Source organism: Cryptomeria japonica, chromosome 11, assembly GCF_030272615.1.
Source record: "Cryptomeria japonica chromosome 11, Sugi_1.0, whole genome shotgun sequence".
Lineage (NCBI taxonomy): Eukaryota > Viridiplantae > Streptophyta > Pinopsida > Cupressales > Cupressaceae > Cryptomeria > Cryptomeria japonica.
Window position 1 is genome coordinate 399,673,528 of NC_081415.1, and position 15,281 is coordinate 399,688,808.

General features: G+C 34.9%; 1 pseudogene; it reads left to right on the forward strand.

Moving 5' to 3' along the window:
* Positions 1–521: 521 nt before the first annotated feature.
* The window catches only part of LOC131071539 (uncharacterized), a 40,592-nt pseudogene continuing 25,832 nt past the window's right edge, over positions 522–15,281 (forward strand).

Below are 15,281 nucleotides of genomic sequence, written 5' to 3' on the forward strand. Positions count from 1 at the left end.
AGGCTATAAGAGAGCCTAGTGGTCCTAAGAAGAAAGTTACTCCAAAGAAGAAATCAAAACCAAAAGAACCAAATACTCTTTCATCGGAAGAGTTAGTCAATGAAATCACCCAAGATGGTAGCCTCAACAATGTAAATAAATTTTATCATTCTTTTAAAGATTCAGATAAGGAAACTATAGAAGAAAGTATTATTTTGTATCTAGATATCTACAAGAAGGTCCTTATTGAGGTAATAGATGTTCTACCAAATGATTTGTACTTAAGATTAGAAGAAAAGAGAATGTCTGTTATGGAACTTGATAAGAAATTAAAGGTAGAAGCTCTATTAGTTGTGCATCCTGTTAATTCCAAGAAGGAAATTGATGACCTTATATCCAAAGCCAATAGTACTATTTTTGTGAGTGGTCACCGACAAGTTAGTCATATGGCTAACAGAGTTAAAGAAATTGTAAATGAAATGACTGATAAGTGGGACATATTTTTTGTTGAGAGAGAGAAGAAAGAAGATAGAGACAAAAAAATGGTTGATAAGTCATTTACTAAGGTATATCAAAAGGATAAAGGTAAGGGTAATGTTGACAGTGTACCTAACATCATGGTTAAGGATAATCTACCGCCATTGGCACAGGACACCCCGCCAATAACTTCAGAGGCACCAACACAAATGGATAGTCAGCCCGGAGAAGATAAGTCAAAGGAAGTAAAAGCAGATAATGTTGATCTAGAGTCAGACATTCTTTTTACCATGAATGTGGACACTCAAGATTTTAATATTGTAATGGACAAGGAAACAACTAAAGTTAATAAATTAGAATCTATCCATGATGATACTCATCTTAACACTGAAATACTAACAGAAGCAGAAGAAGAAATAGGGCACGAACAATCGGCAGATAGTAAGACAGAAAGTAAGGTTGAAAGTAAGGTTGAGGACAAGGCAAAGGAAGTGGTCAAGGTAACTGTGCAGACATCCGGAGAAGAAAACAAACCAATTGTAGAACCAAGCACCCCACCTAGCACCTCTACTATGGATTATAGACCAATGAATGTTACAGATATACTTTTAGATTCAATAAAGAGGATTACAGAATCCAATGCCTTAGCATTTAAGGCCATTGATGATACTTTACCAATTTTACAAATGATTGCACCAGCATGTAAAGTTGATCATATTGATGGAGCTATAGGTAAATTGGACACATTGTCCAAATTCATTACTTCTAACATTCAAACTGTGGATAAAATAAATGAAGAGACCATTAAGGAAAGAGTGAATAAGGAGAAAAATGAATTCTTTGACATGACAATTAAAGACTATACATGGCAGATTGATTCTTTGTTACCGGCACTAAATTCCACCATTCTAGAATACAAAGAGTTATATAGGGAAGCATGTAAGACTCACCATCTAACCGAGGATATTGATAATGAAATAAGGAAATCACAAAAGGAAATTGATGATATAGCTGATAATATGATTGGTTCTTCAGAACTTACTTCAGTTTTGGATCAGGAAATGGCAATCTATGAAGAGAAGATTGAGAAATTGGAAAGGGAGAAAGCAAGGCTAAGAATGAAAACCTGGGAGTTGAAGAACAAACTTGGTCCTAGATTGGACAACTTATTAACACACTAGAATGAGCTGTCTAAAGTGACTATTCAAGGAGAAAGATCACCGGTATGATCCGGTAGACAGAGAGTATAATTTTTGATAGTACTAAGTTTTTGCAAGGTCTTAACTTGGTTTTGGCAAACATTTTTCAGATTGTACATAACCGGTTATAGGTTTCTAGGTGTAAATTTTGAATTTTTTATTCTTTTGACAATCTTTGTCATTGATGCCAAAGGGGGAGTAGTGTATGAGAAAAATCTACAGAAGAAGATCACTTTCTCAGGGAGAGCACACTCAGTTTTTGGACTTCAATTTTGGATATCAATTTTTGGATTTTTCTCATGAGTGTTGCCATCAATGCCAAAGGGGGAGATTGTTGGCATTACACACTCATATGAGAATAGTTGATGTTGTCATTGATGGTAGCCAACTGGTAACATGGTTCATAGGTCACATCAACAACATACATTATCTACCGACACCGGCAGGCACTACAAGTTTATTCACATCGGCATCCAGTCTACACTGACAACAAATTATACCGACACTCTAAGCCGACTTGAAAAAATATTGTTTTGTATTGTAATTATATTTGTATAGCCAACATGATGTATTGTAAAGACTCATATATGTATGAGATCTTGTAGGTCATTTTGAAATGTAATTTAGGTAATGTAAGGAAGTGATATATGAGATGTGATAGGTTATGATAGCGAATGAATTGTATATGCATTTTGATGTAATTATCCTATGAGCGAATAAGAGAAGAGAAGAGTGAAGCAAGGTTTATGATAGAGGTATCCGACAGAGCTTAAACCGATACTGAATCCAGCATTGCAGATGCTATTTTGAGTAGTACATTATTATTGGATCTAACCATCCAATTTCAGTCAGTGGGACTCCATTTTTGTATTGAGCAGTGAGCTCTAGGCAGATGGCCTTCTTGCATGTACAGGCCCCTATTGTACAAGTAATATTTATTCATATTGGCCAGTGATTAAATATTGTGGGTCACAAATCCCATCGAGGTTTTTCCTATACCGGGTTTCCTTGCCAAAAATATATGTGCTATGGTGTGCATTGATGGTTATACTTTTGTTTCTCTTTACTGCATTATTATTTGTTTACCAATATATTAATTTAGGTTGTAAAGTTGCAAATAAGTTTAAATCTTCCATCTACCAATTAGACACCAATTCACCCCCCCTCTCAGTGTCTTTGGGACTGTCCTAACATCTAACAACATTCACTATGGAATGCATTTGATCATCCAATCTGATTTCTTCACATCTTTAAATAGTTGTTGGAGAATCTCCCTTGCACATTGGAAGGTTCCAAAATGGAAATTGGAAGAGAAAACATTGAATTGTCTATTTCAACATCTCACATGTTGAATTAGGCCAAAACTCCCCTTTTGTGAGATCAGTGGTTGTGAAACTACCTTAATAGTTTCAAAAAAAACCCACTAGGGACTGATGGTTTCAAAATTGCCCCTTTTGTGAGATTGACGGTTGCGAAATTGCCTTGAGAGTTTTGGAAAAAACCCCTAGCGTATGATGGTTTCAAAACTGCCTCTTAAAAAATTTGTAGTTTTGAAATCCTCCCTTAGAGGAATGAGCAGTTTTGAAACTGCCCCTTGATGGAATGGGTAGTTTCATAACTATCTCTTGATGGAACTCGCAGTTAGTTCCTCTTGGGTTTTTCTATGGCTGCAACTTCAAAAGTAATTCCTCTCATTATTGTATTATCATTTCCCTAATCATTATGGATCACACAACCCTACCCTCAATTGAGATTTCACTCACAACATGTTTCTATGGGGTAAACATGTCTCCATAGTAATTCCTATACTATAATTTTTCTTGCCATGTTTCGTCATTGTTTCTTTTTTTTCAGTAGCATGGAAGATATTACAATTCTTATGTTAATGCAAATTTCACACTATTGGGATCCATTTTGAGGAGATGTTCATTAGTATAACCAAACCATTAATGGATCAATAGACCTCTAATCTATGATTACTTTAGACTTACCTGGTTTAGTAGTCAACTTTAAGTTACTCTTATTGATATATTTTTGTCTATTTAAAACGATTTAGTAAATCACATAAACAAAGATATAATATAAATATTTTAAGTAAAACATGGTAGGCAGTATGGCATCACATTCTGTGAGTGTGTGTTAGAGGGAATAAATATTAAAAGATTTAAAAAAATATAACCTGCTTCTAATGAGTGATAGTCATATTTAATTAATGATTAATTTAGAAAGTTTGAATATGAATACCCTTATATCCCTCTATAATCAGCAGTGTTGGAGAACTATTAGGTAAAACAATATTTTAAATTTCTATATTATTTTTATTGGGTGTCCTTTGGTTTAGATGTCACAATTTAGGGGTTCCCTTTCCATAAATTCACCCAAGACTTGAATCTGGCCTTATTTGTTGATGTATGGCACTACCGGAACTGGATGCATCAATTCCTTAATTCAACATTTTTAAGATTTTAAGCATGTAACATGTCTCCTAGGGATTTATACATGGGTCTCCGCTATGAAAGCCTAATAATTTCCTCCATGAGTTCATCCCTTAAATAAAACAACTCTTTTTTACCTACTCACAAATTTTCTTTTTTTAAATAGTTGAAATAATGCAAACATTGAACTTACTTTAAATAGGGATACTTCCACAAATATAAACAAACAATGCCTAGACTTCTCAACACCTTGACTAACTCAAAACTATATGACCTTTAAATGCTCCATATTAATTTTCACTTGCATTGACATGGATATATATTGCCAGGAGAGGAATAAAAGATTGCTTTACAAGCTCTTAGTTGACCATGTTGAAGAATTTCTTCCTATAGTCTACACATCCACTGTTGGTGAAGCTTGCCAAAAATTTAGTACTATTTTCAAGCATTGATAGGGTCTTGATATAATATTGAAATAAAAGTATGTATATCTATACCATCCTCAATTTCTTTTCTTAGTATTGGGATCATGTATTTTCATTTATTACTAGCCAATATCATGTAGTTGTATGGTATGTGCATTCAATCCATATCTGAAAGTTTATTTTCAGTTTTTGGTCAACTCTTATTTTTATACAACTATTACTAGGATATTTTTTGTTTGAGTAACACTTATAAGGATTGTCCAAGTTGGAGTGCCTAATTTATCATCATCTATCATTTTGTGGGTAGTATATAGTAGAGTGTTATCAACAACTCTATGGGCATTGACATGTTCCTTCACTAAATCATATGTTGTCTTTCATAATAAATATATCATATGTCTATTACAAAGTTGGATAATATTTTATGGGTTCTTGTTCACATATGAAAGGTATTGCATAGCTTTTTGATGCAAAGGGTTTGGTGTTGATGAACAATTTCATTGGCTTCTTCTATGGGTTAACACTTGGCACCATCCAATGGTCCAATATCTCCAACCTTCCAAATGTTTTTTTAAGCTTTTCCTTGATCCTTCCTAAGGATCAATCCACTTAGGATGGATTGGTTTCACAAGGAGACTCCCACTCCTATGTACTCAACCCCTAAACCAAGACATTTCACAACCCCAAGCCCCTTGCCAATAGGACCTTTTTCTCAAATGGTGTAATATTTCATGTGTGGGTTTTTGAACATGTTTGACAAGGTATTTTCATTGACTTAGACCTCTTTGGTCTGTGTTTACAAGCCTTTTGTGCCTTTTGTTCTTAGTGACCTAGGAAATAGGGCTACAAGCAATTAGGCCTTTGTCTGGGCCTTTTCCTCTTTATCTACCAAACTCTCTGAACAACCCCTTGAATAAATTTTATATGCAAGTACTCTTTTGGACCCTCTAAAGGATTTCAAACTTCTGCATCTGGGTTTTGAGTGCAAGTGTTCAAACCCTACTGTGTCTATTTTAGCCTAGTTAGCTGGTATAGGGGTTTTAGGTCTCAAAACCTTCACCAGTAAAATGGGAAGTTAGGGCTTTTGGAGAGGGTTTTAACATGTCAAAGGGTCCCCTCTATGCAAGGCTTGACCACTATTTTGTCCACTGTTCCAAGGATTCAATCAATCCTTCACTGTACAGACTTGCCACATGGGTAATGTCAAGTCTAGGGCATCACTCCAAAAATGCAAGGTGAGATCTTCTGCTCCACAAACCAACCAAATAAACTATTATACATGGTAATACAACATTCCCCAGGGTTTTAGTCCATTCCCATTGAGGAATGTTGAATGGTGGCTCCTTTTGCATCCAAACCCTGATTTTTCGGGTTTCTACCAGGCAGCGAGAAAGAAAATTCAATTACTCCTCAACCACAGAACTTCAAGACCTCAAACCTACATGAAATGAAAGGTGATTCATTGTTACAACCAATTCAAGATATTATCCCTTCCATATGGCCGTACAAATCCATACCAAATCCAAGAACACAAGAAAATGCAGTAAAAATGACAGTTTCAGAATTGTAGGAAGCATAAATTTCATTCTAAGTCTCAATATAACCTTTGGGAATCATTCCTCAAGCTTAAATAAGGCCAAGGAATCCTTCCAACCACCTCCTAATGTACAAGTGCAACCAACTAGCTGTTGGGCAACCACAACTCAATTTTTTTTGCAAAATTGCCTATGACAACATAGCAACTTTTGACAAATTATTACATCACATACTTGCCTTCACACCAAAGGTTAAAAAGTGGACACACAACACTTCTAGGACCCCTATACACCAAAAACATAAATAAAATTCCCATACAAGGCTTTTTGACCAAGTACACACCTTGGAGCCTTAGGGCTTATTGCATAACATTGGTAGCATTGAACCTACCACATCCATTAGGACCTACACAAGAAACCTTCAAGGAAACACATTGTGTTGCATTCAAACACATGTTCAAAGGATCCTAGCACACCCTTGAGTGCCCCTACACCACTTTTGCACTGGAAATAGCCAAAGAGGTATTGCAAGATAACTATTTTAATAAATTTTCTTGCTATGCCATTTCATTGTCACACTAGTGGTTGAGTAACCATTATTCATTGTATCTACATGTTTAACACATAAGTGATTTTCAGGAAAAAATCTCATTGATTGAAGCTCACAAGAGGATATGGCTAGTGGACTATAAGGTCTCTCTCAATCTATCCACATACCCTCCTGCCAAATGCCTTGGGATGCATGCACACAAAAAAATGAATTATCCATGATCTTAATTAGTTTATTGCACAAGTTATTTAGATATCATGTTAAACTATCAAACTAAAGGAATCAATTAGTTTGTCTTCTTTTGTTGAAACTATTAAATATCTGCCAACATAGAACAATTATTAGAAGTGAAATGTTGATTTTACTATTTACACTATCTTATTAGCATTTCAACTTGTAAGTCTTTTTAATTATATATAAATCCTTGCATAAAAACTTTTGGATTATGGTCACTAAAAAAGACATAAACCCAATTTTTTTATTATGTAATAGCTCAGGCTTTAGCTCAACAAGTTACTAAAGATCATCTAGAGAAGGGTCTCATTTATCCACTATTTCGAAATATCAAAAAAACATCAGCTCACATAGCTATAGAAGTTGCTGCAAAGTCTGATGAACTAGGTAAGACCTAAACTTATTGAGTTGGAGATAAGAGTTAAAATAGAGATAATGGACATCTTGAATGTAGATATGAAAGTAATCTACATTGATAGAAATTGAAAGGAAAAGAAAACAACAATAGCTAGATAGCTTTATGTTATGACCATGTTTTATCCTAAATTTCATGTTTTAGAATGTAGTTTATAAATTGCATAGTGCTTTATAAATTAATTATTAATGTTGTCATGCTTCAACATTGGATGTTTTTGGTATAGGATTGGATATCGATATTATGGGGTAACATTTTTTCATAGGCTTGCTATGCTAGGTTGTCCTTGGAAATGTTTGGAAAATGATGTGCTTCTTAGATATTTCAAATTGACTAAGGCTGAAAATGAAAGGTTAAAGGGGATGGTACTGAGTTGCAAAGGAGATGCACTAAACTGACTAAGAAGGTCATGGAGCTGAGCAATAAGAATGTGGAATTGGAGCCGGAATTTCATAGACAACATATGTTGATTGAGAAATAGGAAGTAGGGCATGAGGCAGCCATGAAACACCAAAAAAATTTAACAGACCAATTTAATGGAATGTTATGAAGCTTTGCAAAAGTATATTGATGAATTTTGTTGAATAAAACATCAGTAATGATGCAGATTGTTTCCAATAAGACATATTGAATAGTTATTGAATTTTTATTTTCAATAAAATAGATTGAGTTCATTTAAACAGGTTGAATGGTTCTTTCAACAATTTTCATGGATGATGAATCGTTATACATGGATTTTTCAATAGGTTTCATATGAACTGTAATAACATGGATTTTTTTTTGTGATCTCCATATATTTAACTGTAATAGATTAGAAGAATATATCTTGTGATCTTCAATATGGATAATAAACTAATAGTAATTGGTAAAAGTTATATCATAGTTTCCTTCAATTTTACTATTGGTTTATACTTATTGTAACGATATAAACTAATTTATGTTTATGTTTAATGGTAAAATGAAAATGAAACCATGTGCTCTAATGAGATATATGTAGGTCATTATTTACAAAGATTAATAAGGTTATGTTTCTAAGTAGAATTCATTCCCAGGTTCTTCAATTATGAATATTTTGACAAGTACGGTTATTGTAAAACCTTCCACTTAGGACCAACCTTGTTTCATTTCAAAAAAATGTTAACTTAGTTTGTGAACTTGGATTTGAAAGTAAAACTACAGTATATAGTTCTTTTCTATCTATATTCATTTCTACTCTAACAATGGCCCACTTCGAGCTACATAGCTTGAATCAATAAATTAATAATAAAGATTTTATGCTCACTTTCCATGTATCCATAACAACGACGTGTTATTATGTGCAAAGTAATATGGCACAACGTGTTATCGTGGATACAGTAATATAATACAACTCATTATCAAGTGGTATGTAATATAACACAACATGTTAACCCGTACTAATATACTCACACATAATTTATTAAATATACTCAGATAATAAGGTGTGATGCCACATTTATTTATTCTTCTTTCTATCTCCCATAGAGAGTCATACTTCTACATAATACATTGTGTTATTATACACGATGTTTAACACATCAAAGGTTTGTTTCAAGGTGTGCGCCCTTGGTCTCCTTATGTTGTGCAGCGTAGTGCTCAAGTTTGTGACATGGCTTAACCGCCTCCTATGGATTCTATAAGTCTAGTGGTTGTATCAAGCATTAAAAAGTTGATATTTTGGTGCAACAACAACTGCACTCGTAATAAGTGGTATCAGAGCTTGGTCACAATTTCAAACCCCTCGCTTGCGCTAGGGGGGATTGTTGCAAGGTGTGTTCCCTTGGTCTCCTTGTGCTATGCAATATAGCACTCAAGTTTGTGACATGGCTTAATTGCCTCCTATGGATTCTATAAGTCTAGTGGTTGTATTGGGCATTAACAAGTCGATCTTTTGGTGTAACGACAAGCGCACTTGTAACAAGGTTACCATAAAAACTATCAATTACACAACAAATTATTATGTACAACACATATAGCACAACATGTTATCATGTATAATGTAATATAGGATTGACCAAAGGGAGTTGCCAAATGACTGCAACTAAACTAGCTCCAAAATGTCACTAAAAGTCAATAAAATGAAGGTTAGTCAAAATTTACAAATCTTGGTCATGCTCGGTAGAACTAGCTACATCTTTCATTTTTTGGAAAATTCAATAACACAAAGGTTATTGAGCTAGTTTGGAGCCAAATTAGTCGTGAAACTGCTATTGACCAGTTCTGCACTTTAGCAGTTTTGACATGCTAGTCGCAATCATCATTTCACAAGATGTTATTAACCTGTGTAGCCACAAAACTACAAAAGCACATAACACACCATGTTAGTCGGAATCGCCATTTCACAATTCAACAGATGCTATTGACTAGTGCAACTGCAAAATTGTGAACGTGCATAACACATCATTTTAGTCACAATAGCTATTTTTGCAGTACAAGATACTGTGTTGAACATGACAGCCCTGAAACTATGAAAGTGCATAACACACTATGTTAGTCACAATCACCATTTCACGATTCAATAGATGCTATTGACCAATGCAACCACAAAATTGTGAATGCACATAAAACATCATGTTAGTCACAATTATTGTTACGTGGTACAAGAGACTATTGAACAGGATAGCCCCAAAACTACGAAAGCGCATAACACACAGTGTTAGTCACAATCGTCATTTCACAGGTCAATAGATGGTATTGACCAATGAATTTGTAAAATTGTTATTAACCAGTTATGTGCTTTTGTAGTTTTGGCATGTTAGTTGCAAGCGTTGTTTCACGAGTCAAGAGATGCTATTGACCAGTGCAACCATGAAATTGTGAAAGTGCATAACATGCCGTGTTAGTTGCAATCATCATTTAACGATTCAACAGATGCTATTGATTAGTGCAGTTGCAAAAATGTGAACGCACATAACACACCATGTTAGTTGCAATCGTTGTTTCACCATACAAGAGACTGTGTTGAACAGGGCAGCCCCAAAACTATGAAAGAGCATAACACATCGTTTTAGTCGTAATCATTGTTTCGCGATTCAACAGATGCTATTGACCATTACAGTTGCAAAATTGTGAATGCACATAGCACACTGTGTTAGTCGTAATCGTTGTTTTGTGGTACTAGAGACTATTGAACAAGGAAACCCCAAAACTATGAAAGCACATAACACACTGTGTTAGTCGCAATCGTTGTTTTACGGGTCAACATATGGTATTAGCTAGTGCAGCCACGAAACTATTATTGAACAATTATGTGCTTTTGCAGTTTCAGCATGGTAGTCACAATCATCATTTCAGAAGTCACCAAATGCTATTGACCAGTGCAGTCGTGAAACTATGAAAGCACATAATACACCGTGTCAGTCGTAATCACCATTTCACAATTCAATAAATGTTATTGACCAATGCATTCATGAAACTGTGAATGCGCATAACACACAATGTTAATCGCAATCATTATTTCAAGGTACAAGAGACTATGTTGATAGGACAACCCCAAAACTGCAAAAGCGCATAACACATAGTCTCAATTATTGTTTCACAATTCAACAGATGCTATTGACCAGTGTAGCCACGAAACTACGAATATAAGAGATGTTAGCAACAATCATTGTTTCATGATATAAGAGACTATTGAACAGGTTAGCCTTGAAACTATGAAAGTGCATAACATACCGTGTTAGTCACAATCATCTTTTCATGAGTCAATAGAAGGTATTGACCAATGCAGCCATAAAACTCCTATTGACTAGTTATGCACGTTCATAGTTTCAGTGTGTTAGTCACAATTATCATTTTGTGAGTCAACATATGTTATTAACTAGTGCAGCTACAAAACTACGAAAGATCACAACACACGTGTTAGTCGCAATCATCATTTCACGAGTCAATAAATGATATTAACCAGTGTTGCCACAAAACTATGAAAGTGCATAACACACCATGTGAGTCACAATCATCATTTCAAAATTCAACAAATGCTATTGACTAGTGCAACTACAAAACTGTGAATGTGCATAACACATCATGCTAGTCGCAATTGTTGTTTCTTGGTACAAGAGACTGTGCTAAATAGGGCAACCCCGAAACTATGAAAGCACATAACACACGGTGTTAGTTTCAATCATCATTTCATGAGTCAACATATGGTATTGACCAGTGAATCCATGAAATAGCAAAGGCATATAACACAACATGTTAGTTGCAATCGTTATTTCACGGTACAAGAGAATGCATTGAACAAGGCAGTGCCAAAATTGTGAAAGTGCATAACACACCGTGTTTGTTGCAATCATCATTTTGTGGGTCAACATATGGTCTTCAAAAAGTGGTTATAAAATTCGTGTTTTTTATTTTTCCAAAAAAATCAAAGCTGCAACTTGTTATGTTGATCGTACGAAACAACGATAAGCGCATAACATGAAAGTTAGTTGAAAATTATAGATCTTGCTCGTTCCAGCAGAACTAGTTGCATCTTTCATTTTTTGAAAAATTCAATAACACAAAGGTCACTGAGTTGTTTTGGAGTCAGTTTAGTCGTGTCCCTGTGAAACTACGAAAGCACATAAGATGAAAATACTATTCTTGGATATATTTAATTACAATCAATGAGAAAAAATAATATGAATGAGAAAAAAATATAAAGATATTACACATAATGAAGAGAAAAGTAATTAATGTTAACATAAAAATATGTAAGAGTCTCAAGGAGCATACATAAAAGAAAAAGATCAAGAAGAGAAGGAAATAGAAGAAAAAATAGGAAAATATTATTTTCAATCGCGAGGCAACATAAAAAGTGGTAATGCTCAGAAAATGAGGTCATTCAAATACGGTAATACTCAAAAAATGAGGTCATTCAAATATGGTTTGAATATGATTTTTCTTTCCATATGATTTTATAAACGTGTTATGCATAGTTAACCGTGTGATACAGTCAACAACACACCATTCACTGCATGGTCAACTTACATCAAGCTACCTGACCTCTGACATCTCCACGTCATCAGTACCTGTGGGTTCAAACCTCCACACCATTCTACCAAGTCACCACAAGTGGGCATGCTTATGCATGTCATCGCTACGATGCTAACATTTTGGAGCTAGATTAACTACGTCTAGATTGGAAGGGGTGGCACAATTAAATTTGGCAGAGAGAGGCAAAGTGAGTGAGGGGATGAAATGGTTAGATGATCAAACAATAAGCATAAAAGCATTTAAAACACAAAAACCAAGTATACCTTCACAAACTTGTCTTCTCCCTCAGATTGAGCTTGATGAAGTGAAGGTGCCCCTTTGATGATCCACTTGATTTTCTCTTTTCTCATTGTAGATTTGGATTGCTCTCAAATTCTCAACAAGATAGATGGATTAAGGATTTGGATTTGGATCAAGGATAGATGGATATGGATAACAAGGATTTGATACAGGACGATAAGAAAATGATAAAAATATGATAGAGGAAGATGAGAGGATAAATTAGCAGCATGATGGTAGAAGAATAGAAGACTCCTTGATTTGAGAAGGAAAGATGATCCAATTTATAGATTGGAGGAGGCCAATGGAGGGCCAAGATTGATTTGCTTATGAAGGGTTAAGATTAATTCAAGATAGTAGACATGGATCAAGGATGCATTGGAGAAATAAAAAGGAATATAAAATTCCTTGGAAAAAAGGGGGGACAGAAATTTGAAATTCAAAGTGAGGATGCATAGGGGGATTAAAATAAATTTGAATTTATTTAAGAGGTTCAAGATTGATGTGACATTAGTGGGATAATTTAAAATTGGAGAATAATGATAAGTGGGATTATGAGAGATTTTAGAGGAATTAATTAGGCTGAGTGGGGATTAGGAAAAAGTGATTTGTACAAATCACATGATTAGGTTAATTAATTAAAATTAACTAACTAATTGGGTTAGAGGAAATAATTATTGGAGGGACTTTAGAAGAATAGGGAAATAATTTATTTATTTGATAAGTTAATTATTGGACAATAGTGACAGGATTAATTAAATTAGATCTAATTAACACTGAGAAGACTAAGGATAACACAATTAAATCAATTAATTATGTTGATAGGCTTAAATTAATTAAATATTGATTTAATTAATTTTAGGTGTCTACATTTTGTCCCTCTTTGATATAGCGTCATGAAGTGATGTTATATCAAATAAGAATAAAACATAGTGGAAGAAAAGGATAAGGACTAGTAGCATGATGCCCCAGTCATAAGATGAGGAAGAATGACAAGGAGGAAGGATGACAAGAAAGTAGTTGTATGCCCCCTCGAGAGGACATGTGGGTTTGAAGAACATGGGTGTGCTCTTGAAATGGATGAGAAGACGAGGTGATAAAAGATTGAGAGTGATGAAGAGGGAAAGAGGATGGATTGGAGTATTGTGAATAAAATGAGATAAATAAATGATAAATGGATGGGATTTCTTGTTGAGAAAATATAGAGAGAAAATGTTGGTTTGATATTGCCATGTATAGTCTACACCACTAATTATAAGAACCGGGATGATATGAAGATCTGAGGCATGGACTGATGCTCAGATAAATAGGAATCTCTTGCACATAACCATGTAAGCATTGAGAAAAACTAATACAAGGTTGTAGGTTCATACAAGAAGACCCTCAAACATGCCATACTGCAAAGATGATGCCCCATTATACCCAAGCTAAGACATACCAAGATATAGGATGATCACGAAAGCCATGAGAAAGTATAGTCCTGGGACACAAGATAAAAATCAAAGTAGAAAGATCAACCATGCAAACAACATGCACATGACCAACTGACATCTCTTGCCAAGAGTAGGACAAGGATTTGGATATACTGTGGGACTAGGGAAGGATGCATCCCAATGGGCAGGTGATGGATTTGGATACAGGTTGATGATTGGCAAAAGGCAAGTTGGATGTGCAAGGTCTGTAGATGAGAGGATTGTTGCTTGGACTTGATTAGCATAGTATGGATGGGTGTTTGGATTAGGCACAAGTCAGTGTAAGCTCGGGTAGATGGGAAAAGATCAGTTTGATGGATTGGATATGATGGAAGAAGGGTAAATGATTAGATAGGATGAAAAGGGGGATGGATGATTGAGTAGAATTGGATTGGGGATGGAATTAATGATTGAATTGGAAGAGATAGGATTGAATTGAAAATATAATTGGATAGGATGGGGTGGATTGGTGGATATAGGATAGATGGAGTGTAACCAATGACAAGGGAGAACCAAGGATTGGTAAGAGAATGGATGGATGGGGATAAGATAAGAAGGACTAAAGGGATGAAGAATAGGTGGAAGGGGGGATCCAAGAACTATGTTGCAAAGGAGGAAAATGCCCCACTAAGGGTAATGGAAGGAAAGATGGTGGATAATAATGTATGAGGTAGAAAGACAATGTGTAATCGATATGGAGGGATAGAGGTTTTAAGGCTTGTACTTTCTAAAGCATGCACAGATGTTATTTTACCTCTATATTGATCAAGATCAAACATAGGAATGGATGATGGATTTTGATAGGATGAAGGAATATGCGATGGAGGATATGGATAGGATAGTCAAGATCAAAGATATTAAATAAGGATGGATGCAGACACGAGGTGGATAAAGGATAAGAGATATGGATTGGTGCAGGGGCACCCCTTCAACATGATCATTCAGGATTAGAGGAGGAAGGATGAGACCTTAAACATGTCTTAGTATGTTTTCCTTCTGTTTTCAATTATGCATTTTGTGTTTGTAATAAAAGACCCCATCTTGTGAGCCAAACTCCTATTTTGGCATCTTGATAAGCCAATTAGGACTTTTGGACAAAAGGAGACTAAATATGCTTAGGATAGGTTTGTCCTAGTGATTTTATTTGTTTTATGTTCTTCTAGGGTATTTAGAGGTGTTAGTCTTGACCCAAGTCATTTGGGTGCAAGAAATGACATTTTTGACAACTTTGTCAAAAGTTGTCATGAGCAACTTTTTGAATTTTTGTTGGTTTAAATCCTTCAATGGCT